Below are 10,871 nucleotides of genomic sequence, written 5' to 3' on the forward strand. Positions count from 1 at the left end.
ACAGATGATGATAATATCTGGAGCCATCTACACTGATGGATCTCCTAAACACCTATACCTGTGGGAGGCTGGAATGCTATTGGTGGCGACTCAACCTGACAGTAATAATATAATTGAGAAAGGTTAATTAAACAACTAGGCATCCACTCTACAAACTGAAAGTTGCCAACTCACAGCATTAAATTCAGAAACCACTGTTGCTGACAATCACATCATCACTGACTTTCTATCATCACTACTCGCCCTTGGCACCCTCGACTCAAGTTGTCATCAATCACGAATAAGAACATAAAAACCGTGCCCTTGTTATTGGAATATCAGGGTCAAACTATTATGAACCCTCTCACATAGACCTCATCCAAACATGACAAATTTGATGCCCTCAAAACTAGTGTCTGACAAGACACCATTAGCCAAAGTACATCAAAAGAACCATTAAAACTATCATTAGGAAAGAACTGATGAGTTTGAATCAAAAGAATTAGTCCAAAACAGGCACAAATCGATCCAAATTTGCCATGATAAGATTTATCCAATCAAAACATGATGGAGCAAGCAACATGATCACTGAATTACAAGATGTTGTAACCACTAGATTAAGATTAGGACATAAGTACACTCTGGCAGTATATTCATCAAACAGATATAAACAAGACAAAATGTAAAGTGTGTGTCAACATATATCCACGCCAACCAAACCTCTACTGTGTGAATTAGAACCTGGGACAAGTCCAACACACTGTGTAAATATCACAACCTCCATCTCTAATTCCAAGGTAGCCAACATAATAAGATTTTCACTTTTTGCATAGTAACTATATCCAGTTCGATGTACAGAACCAAATACGTGGTAGCAGGGCCCTACTTTCTGTAAGCCTGAATAACAAAGTGTGAGGCCAGATGTCACCCTCACACGCCTTGCACTCAACATTTGTGAACCAGTCACCTTTATGTATCCCAGAACTAAAATAAATAATGCTAATTGGAAATACTGTGCCAACATTTCAGTGCCATAATATCGGATAGCAGGTGGTGTTATGACCGTTGCGGCCTCTATAATCTGTTTAGCTTCGCTCACGGGATGAGTGTGGGGCACACAATAAAAGTAACCACTTAAGCAACTAAAATCAAAATAAAAATCATCCTACAACACTATTTATAATCCAAGCTCTCCCCAAGGGTGCTCCTGCCTCGGTGACCTTTGAGTGCCTACCCACTGGAAGGCTTAGAAAACCTTTACCCAAAGAGATCCTTGTTTGGGTGTTGCGCCTGCTGGGTGTGCTTTGGGTGATTAGGCAAGTCTAGTCCTCCACCGAAGGTCAAGACGTACCTGGCGCTCCTCTCGGAGCAGCCAGGTCAACTGTTAAGGGCCCATTCCAACCCCTTCCCTGAACCCTCCTCCCCACCGGAATATCAACAAGTTCTCGCCAGAAGTTACAATTTCATTTAGGAAAGGAATGGAACCAGTGTTAAACAGAGGTGAACAGTGGTGAACAGTGCTTAAGTCAGTGAGAACAACTCAACAGTAACAGTCGTACCCAAGTTAACCTTCACACAGTGAGGTCCCAGGTACCCAGTGATAACGGCCCGTGATAACCAGCGATGTGTTAATCCGTCTACGATAGGAAGGCCTGGGACCAAACCTCACTCATATAACACCATCTGTGAGGGAATTACTACACCACATGTCCCTCATAACACCATATGTGAGGGAATTGCTACACCACGTCAAGTCCTCATCACACCATCTGTGAGGGAATTACTACACCACGTGAGGACCCTCATAACACCATCTGTGAAGGAATTACTACACCACGTGAGGCCCCCTCATAACACCATCTGTGAGGGAATTACTACACCACGGGAGGACCCTCATAACACCATCTGTGAGGTAATTACATCACGTAAGGTCCCCCATAACACCATCTGCGAGGGAATTACTACACCACGTCAGGTCCCTCATAACACCATCTGAGGGAACCACTACATCACGTGAGGTCCCTCCTAACACCATCTGGGAGGGAGTTACTACACTACGTGTTTGCTGTTCAACACGTACAATCCTACATTAATCTGTATGTTCACTGTATGTTCCTTTACCTTTCTCTAATGAAGGCTTTTGTTAAACCACCAATGTATGTAATAAGTCATTTATGTCCAATGTATATTTTCAGCCTTCGGGCTGCAGAACTTTTTCAATAAACCGTTAATTATTATTATTATTATTATTATTATTATTACAGTCCTCGACTGTGTGAAGATAGAACCTTTTAAGGACAAGTCCAAGCACAATGTGTGTGAAATGGCACAACACTTCATCTCTAATGGCAAGATAGCCGACATATTAAGAGTGTATCCACGTTTTTGCACTTAGTTACTATATCAGTTCCCATGTATAGAACCAAACGCACTTTGTGCTTGAATACTTCTCACGCAACTGTGAATAACAAAGTTTAACCTGTCTCTGTACTCAAGGTTCCCTATGCCCGGGATTAGTCTTACCATTCTCCTCTGAACTCTTTCTAGGGATTCTTTATTCATTCTGTAGTACGGTGACCAGAATTGAACTGCGTAATCCAAGTGAGGTCTCACAAACGCAAGATATACTTTTAGGATAACCTTGCTAGTCCTGTAACCAACACTCCTTTGTTTGAATCCAAGTACTTTATTTGCCTTGTTTCGAGCAAAAAAGTAACAAGTTTCACTACCACCACTACCTGCCTCACTGCCACCACCACTACTTGCCTCACTACCACATCTACCTGCCTCACCACCACCACATGTCTCACCATCATCATCACCACCACTACCTGCTCCCCCACCACCACTACCTGCCAAACCACCACCATCACCACAACTACCGGGCTAATCACCACCACCATCATCATCTGCCTCACCTCCACCTGCCTCACCACCAACACCTGCCTCACCTCCACCACTTGCTTCACCTCCACTACTTGCCTCACCTCCCCCACCTGCCTTACCTCCACCACCTGCCACACCACCACTACTTGCCTCACCTTTACCAACTGCTTTACCTCCACCACCTGCCTTACCTACACCACCACCACCACTTGCCATACCTCCATCACCTGGCTCACCTCCACCACCTGGCTCACCTCCACCACCTGCCATACCTCCACCACCTGCCTCTTCACCACGCACTCAGGTGGTACAGTACATCAGACTTGGCAGGAGAACAACCCTATTAGTGTATTCTTGACGGTAGGTGCCAGGTGGAGCTTTTGGGTCACCTGGGAGACTTCTGGCGTGTATTACTATCCACCTGTTGCTTGACACTTGCCACCTGTCGTAAATAGTTCCTCGTGGAGTCAGGTTATTAACACTGGCATCTACATATAACATATAATCAGGAGTGTTTGAGTTACAATATTCCTCTGTTTTATTGTAAATGTTGACGGTGACGTTTGATAACCTTTGCTTAGTATGTAAATGTGTATGCGATTACCTGAGGATCAGACAACCAATAATGTTTCACCTGGTGATGAAACACCTTAAGGTTAACCTACCCTAATCAGGTACGATAAGCTGGGTTGCCTAAACTTCAGGTGATCCTGTTTATATGTAACAGTTTTTCTTAATGTTTGAAAGGTAAGAGAGAAGATGACATACAGTATATGGTTTTGTCCCTCAAGGTCTACCATGGTCGTCTATTTCTATAAATTTTTTTGTCACTTTATATCCATTTACGTTTTCTTACGTTATCTCCTCTATAAACCACGCACTATCCTAACCACGTCCTAGTGTGTCTTTTATCAAACAGACACACTGCTCACTGTCGTCAGGGCTCATTTCGTGTTAAACGCCAAACCACAGGTGGGCCCCGCCACGACGACCACCGGCTAAAGAACGAATATCACGCAGCGTCTAATTTAGATCCTTTTGTTAATCCTAACGTAAAACTTAGCACACACAATGGCCTTTCACCTGGGCACACAGGTAAAACCTCTCACAAATACACCTGGTTACCTACCTTTGTTAGTAATCTGTTCTGTGTAATCACTGAACATTGTTTGTACCGAATATACTTGCACTGTCTACGTACGTTGTTTGTATACCTGCACTGTTTATGTATATTGTTTGTATACCTGCACTCTTTACGTACATCTCCCAAAAGAGTATCGGTCCTTATCTCACTGATGCAATGTATAACAGTGAACGAATATTTCCGATCACTGCATTATGTTTGTTGGCCAGCCTGCCTAGTATCCGTGGAGTTGCCAGTAATTATTTCTGGCATTTTTTGTAATTATGGTGAACCACCGTCCTCTTTCTTAAGTAAAATAATATAATGATATTAATGTAGCGAAAATATATCAACGGCAGTTAAAAGTGTGTGTTTTCTGCTGGAAATACATGATCAGTACTCGTACCTGAGACTCATTGGAAAACATAGCTTGCACCGACAGACAACGCCTCATAGTGTGTATTAGACAACGTTCCGTTCCCAGCACCAATCATGAGATGATACGTTATATTCGTAATTGTTACCTCATCAATTTCGATAGAAATAATATCGAAATGCAGTAAATCATAACATCATTATAATTGGATATGACATGATAATAAACCTGTTATTACTATATTTGCAAATGAAAGTAATATCGGATCATAGTGTTTCATGTTTCGTTTGAAGCTATTCCAATCTAACCTCGTTTCATGAAAACAATAAGTAACGATATATTCCTATTTGGTAACCCATCCCCTGGGGCTGAAATAGTATCTAAGGTGCACAAATCAGCAAAGTTACTAATGACGTTATTGGTTTTGCATTTGGTATCACAATTCATCCTATTTCATTACATTACGTAGCGAATAGGTGGCATACTGCAGACATCATGGTGATTATCAGGTGCAAGAAGAAAGAATGAAAGGTGCAACTCACAATAAGAAATACCAACTGAACCAAGACTGTTGTGCACGTGTTACTGTGTTCATTTCCAAATACATTAGACCCAGGGGGGCCGATACGTTTTGGGAGAGTGTACATTGTATGTATACCAACATTGTCTACACACATTACTTGTATACCTGGACCGTCTACATACATTGCTTGTATACTTACACTGTTTGTGTACCTTGTTTGTATACCTGCACTGTCTACCTGCACTACATTGGTTGTATACCAGCACTGCCTACATGCATTGTTTGTATACCTGCATTGTATGCGTACGTTGTTTGCATACCTGCACTGTCTATATGCATTGTTTGTATACCTGCATTATATATGTACATTGGTTGTATACCTGCACTGTCTACATGCATTGTGTGTATACCTGCATTGTATACGTACATTGGTTGTATACCTGCACTGTCTACATACAGTGTTTGTATACCTGCACTGTCTACATACATTGTTTGTATACCTGCACTGTCTACATACATTATTTGTATACTTGCACTGTCTACATACATTGTTTGTATACCTACACTGTCTACATACATTGTTTGTATACCTGCACTGTCTACATACATTATTTGTATACTTGCACTGTCTACATACATTGTTTGTATACCTACACTGTCTACATACATTGTTTGTATACCTGCACTATCAACATACATTGTTTGTATACCTACACTGTCTACATACATTGTTTATATACCTGCACTATCAACATACATTGTTTGTATACCTACAGTGTCTACATACATTGTTTATATACCTGCACTATCAACATACATTGTTTGTATACCTGCACCGTCTACATACATTGTTTATATACCTACACTGTCTACATACATTGTTTGTATACCTGCACCGTCTACATACATTGTTTATATACCTGCACTGTCTACATATATTGTTTGTATACCTGCATAATCAACATATATTGTTTGTATACCTACACTGTCTACATACATTGTTTGTATACCTGCACTATCAACATACATTGTTTGTATACCTACACTCTCTACATACATTGTTTGTATACCTGCACTGTCTACATACATTATTTGTATACTTGCACAGTCTACATACATTGTTTGTATACCTACACTGTCTACATACATTGTTTGTATACCTGCACTGTCTACATACATTATTTGTATACTTGCACAGTCTACATACATTGTTTGTATACCTACACTGTCTACATACATTGTTTATATGCCTGCACTATCAACATACATTGTTTGTATACCTACACTGTCTACATACATTGTTTGTATACCTGCACTATCAACATACATTGTTTGTATACCTGCACTATCAACATACATTGTTTGTATACCTGCACTGTCTACATACATTGTTTGTATAACTACACTGTCTACATACATTGTTTGTATACCTGCACTGTCTACATACATTGTTTGTATACCTGCACTATCAACATACATTGTTTGTATACCTGCACTATCAACATACATTGTTTGTATACCTGCACTATCAACATACATTGTTTGTATACCTGCACTATCAACATACATTGTTTGTATACCTGCACTGTCTACATACATTGTTTGTATACCTGCACTATCAACATACATTGTTTGTATACCTGCACTGTCTACATACATTGTTTGTATACCTGCACTGTCTACATACATTGTTTGTATACTTGCACTATCAACATACATTGTTTGTATACCTACACTGTCTACATACATTGTTTGTATACCTGCACTATCAACATACATTGTTTGTATACCTGCACTGTCTACATACATTGTTTGTATACCTGCACTGTCTACATACATTGTTTGTATACCTACACTGTCTACATACATTGTTTGTATACCTGCACTATCAACATACATTGTTTGTATACCTGCACTATCAACATACATTGTTTGTATACCTGCACTATCAACATACATTGTTTGTATACCTACACTGTCTACATACATTGTTTGTTTACCTGCACTGTCTATATACAGTAAATGCTGAATCAATGTGACTTGGATAAGGAATTTACGGAACGTATGAATAAAAGAATGAATCTCTCTCTCTCTCTCTCTCTCTCTCTCTCTCTCTTTTCTCTCTCTCTCTTTGTCAGTCAGTCAGTCCGTCCGTCCGTCCGCCATTAATTAATCAATAAAAATCTCCCTATCTATCTATATATCTATCTATCTATCTAAGAGGTCGTTGTCTCACACTCCTCACGTTACGCCACCACCCCCTTATTCCTTGACTCCCTTGGCACAGTAGACCTTGAGCACCGGGCTGATGAAGTATAGGGCTTCTTATGAATTTGTGTTCCACTGTGTTGGGCTTCAGTGTTCAGCGCCCAGATGAAGGTTAATGTGTTCAATAATACATAGAGTGTTGTGACCGGGGCAGTAGTGTGTATGTATTTATTCTCTCTCTCTCTGTTTTATCTATCATTTGTTTATTTAGTTTTCTATGTGTTTTTTCTCTCTTGCCTTTTATCTATCTTTTTTATCTCTATTATTTATGTGTTTTGTTTATCTCCTCTGTTTTATTCAAAATTCCATATAATATGTCTCTTCTCTTCTCTTCTCTTCTCTTCTCTTCTCTTCTCTTCTCTTCTGACAATATTTACAAGCAGGAGAAATTCGCCCTAGTTATAACCTCAAGACAGACAGACAGACAGACAGACAGTCAGACAGACAGTCAGACAAACAGATAGATATACAGACAGATAGATAGATAGATAGATAGATAGATAGATAGATAAATAGATAGATAGATAGATAGATAGATAGATAGATAGATCTCTACACATCGCTATACAAGTTTACACTACTTCAGACAGTGTAGCCACAAAAAAACAAATGAAAACCATTAAGTCGATTTAACTCAGGATAACCCAAGAAAATCTTTATCAAACACGAATTTTGCTTAACAGATTATAACACGAGAGTTGGTAAGAGGTATTGCACTTCTCACCTTCTGGTCACTACGTACTGGTTAGGATAACAGAGAAATATTCTGTCAGTATTGATGTTTGTAAGAGTTTGAATATATTTAGTGTCCATTTTTATATGTCATATTATCTTATTTCTTTCACTCTTTTAAGTATTTTTTCGTATACCCTTGTGATTATGAAAAAAAACCCTCATATTTCTAGCACGTAATTTTTTAGTTTGTAGGCATGTATGGTTTATGCTTTAGTGAGGTAATGTCGGATAATGTCCATATAGTACACACACACACACACACACACACACAGTGAAAAATCTTCCGATTTTCGTCTCCACTTTCTCCGTCGTCTCAAGTCTCTCGGAATTCCCGCGACTGAGCTTCTGAGTACTCATTCAACATTCACATTCCCGAAGCTCACCTATGGTTCCCCTGCCTGGTCCTCCTTCGTAAATGCCACACAACGAGAACACCGAGACAAAGTACAGAAGAGGACGTGCTAGATTATTTTCTCCCCCTCCTACACCACATATCAAGAAGTTTAGGGAGAAACTTTTGCACCATCCTCGACACTGGCTCCTGTTCTTACCCGAAATTCCTCGTCCGCGAATTGCTGTTCAATACTACAACCGCATCCAGCATATACGACCACGTACTGGTCGCTATATGATTAGCGCAGTCCCAACCACTATAAAAAATTTTTTTTAGACTGTTATTGTGCTGATATTCCTTGTTAAATGACCCCGTGTCATTATACAGTATAGTTGTACTATTGAGTCACTTGTATATTATTTGTGAATCAGGTGACCCATTCCCCAGTTATGTAACTTTTTCTTTCTCTGTTGACTGTACACTATATTTTCAGCCCTTTGGCTACAATGTTCTTTCAATAAATCGTTAATTATTATTATTTATGCATACAAACATACGAATAAACTATAAACGGGAGTTGTTTTGAGAGAGAGCCATATGTTACACCAATTCTTAATCTATTTACAGTTTACAGCACATCTTAAATGGGTGTGTGTGACATGTAGTTTATTTACGGTGATGAGACAACGAGTTATACCTGTTTCACGAACACAAACTGCTCTCTCTCTCTCTCTCTCTCTCTCTCTCTCTCTCAAACGACCTTAATATACACATAATCAGAGGTTGGCTTTGAGGAATAACCACATTATCCTATAAGCCTGTTTCACGAACACAAACTGCTCTCTCTCTCTCTCTCTCTCCCTCTCTCAAACGACCTTAATATACACATAATCAGAGGTTGGCTTTGAGTGTAATAACCACATTATCCTATAAGCCTAATTATACTCTTACCGCACATATATAGACACACAAAGAGGAGACCAAAGACTCAAAGAGTGAGCATTAAGTGTAATAATAATAATAATAATAATAATAATAATAATAATAATAATAATAATAATAATAATAATAATAATAATAATAATAATAAACGGTTTATTGAAAGAGCATGGCAGCCGGAAGGCTGAAAATATACAAGTAACATAAGTGATACAAATATGGTATATAATAATTAGGTGGGGAGAAGCTCAACCTACAGGGCATTTCAACATAGTGACAGTGCGAAAGATAAGATTGACCGGGAGTGAATACACTGGTTGATTACAAGTTATTGATAATTTTTACAATGGTTGGGACTGGGCTGTTCTTATAGCGATCAGTTAGTGCTCGTCGGGGCTGGATGCGGTTGTGGTGTCGAACAACAATTCACGGACGTGGGATCTCGGGTGGTAGCAGGAACCAATGTCGATGGTGCAGAAGCTTCTCACCAAATTTGCAGATGAGGTCGTGGTGATGGTCAGAAAGTGCCGAGAGGGTCAGTGTGTTGAGCGCTTCTTGATATGTGGATTAGGAAGAGGAGATAATAATCTTGCATGCCCTCTTTTGCACTTTTTCTAGGTGTTTACGTTGTGTGGCATTTAGGGAGGAAGACCAGGTCGAGGAGGCATAGGTGAGCTTGGGAAGTATGAATGTTGAGTAAACACTGAGGAGCTCGGGCTCAGGAACTCCGAGGGACTTGAGTCGGCGGAGGAGGTGGAGACGAAAACTGGAGGATTTGACAACTTCACTGACGTGTGGTTCCAATTTAGTTTGTTGTCTATGGTGACGCCGAAGAGCTTAGTGGAATCTACAACCTGGAGTGTGTTGGGACCTAAAGTAATGGAAGGGGGTGGGACAACGTCGGAGAAGAGGTTGATGTGCATAACCATGGTCCTGGTATGATTGATGGTGACGTGGTTGTTGGTGGTCCAGTTTTGGAGACTGTTCAATAAATCCTGAAGGGCGGTTTAGTCGGGAGCCGAATTGTTGACGCTCATCCCAATGGTGGAGTCGTTGACATATTTCCAGCGAGCAGGGGTTTCTTTTAGGACATCATTGATAAGCATAAAGAAGCATACTGGTCCCATCTTGGTGCCTTGGGGGACGCCATAGGTGAGTGACTGTTCCATAATAGGGAACAGTGATGGCATATTGGAAAGACAACAACACTCCGAATGTGATGGGAGAATTGAGAAAGTGTGGGGAGGGGAAGGGAGGTGTGGGAAAGGGGTGGCATGTGTGGGGAGGGGAGAGGATCTGTGGGAAGGGGAGAAGAGATGTGCGAAAAGGGAGAAGAGATGTAAAGGGATGGGACAGAAGGTGTGGGGAAGGGAGAGGAAGTGCAAGAAAGGGAAAGGAGGTGTGAGGAGGGGAGAGTATGTGTAAGGACGGAAGAGGAGTGATGAGGAAGGAAGAGGATGTGTAAGGAAGGAAGAGTAGGTGAAGGGAAGTAAGGGCAAGTATAGGGAAGAGAGGGAAAGTGTGGTGAGAGTAGAGATGGGTGTGTGGAGTGAAGAATAAGTGTAGGGAAGGAAGATAAGGTGTAGGGAGGAGAAAGCAAGTGTAGGAAAGGGAGAAAAATGATGTGGAGCAGCTTCAGTTCAGTTAACAAATTTATTGACAAAGCTTGGAGTACAGTTTGCCTATTCTGAGTATTTCAGTCAGGTTT

This window comes from Homarus americanus, unplaced genomic scaffold (assembly GCF_018991925.1).
Source record: "Homarus americanus isolate GMGI-L3 unplaced genomic scaffold, GMGI_Hamer_2.0 scaffold32583, whole genome shotgun sequence".
NCBI lineage: Eukaryota > Metazoa > Arthropoda > Malacostraca > Decapoda > Nephropidae > Homarus > Homarus americanus.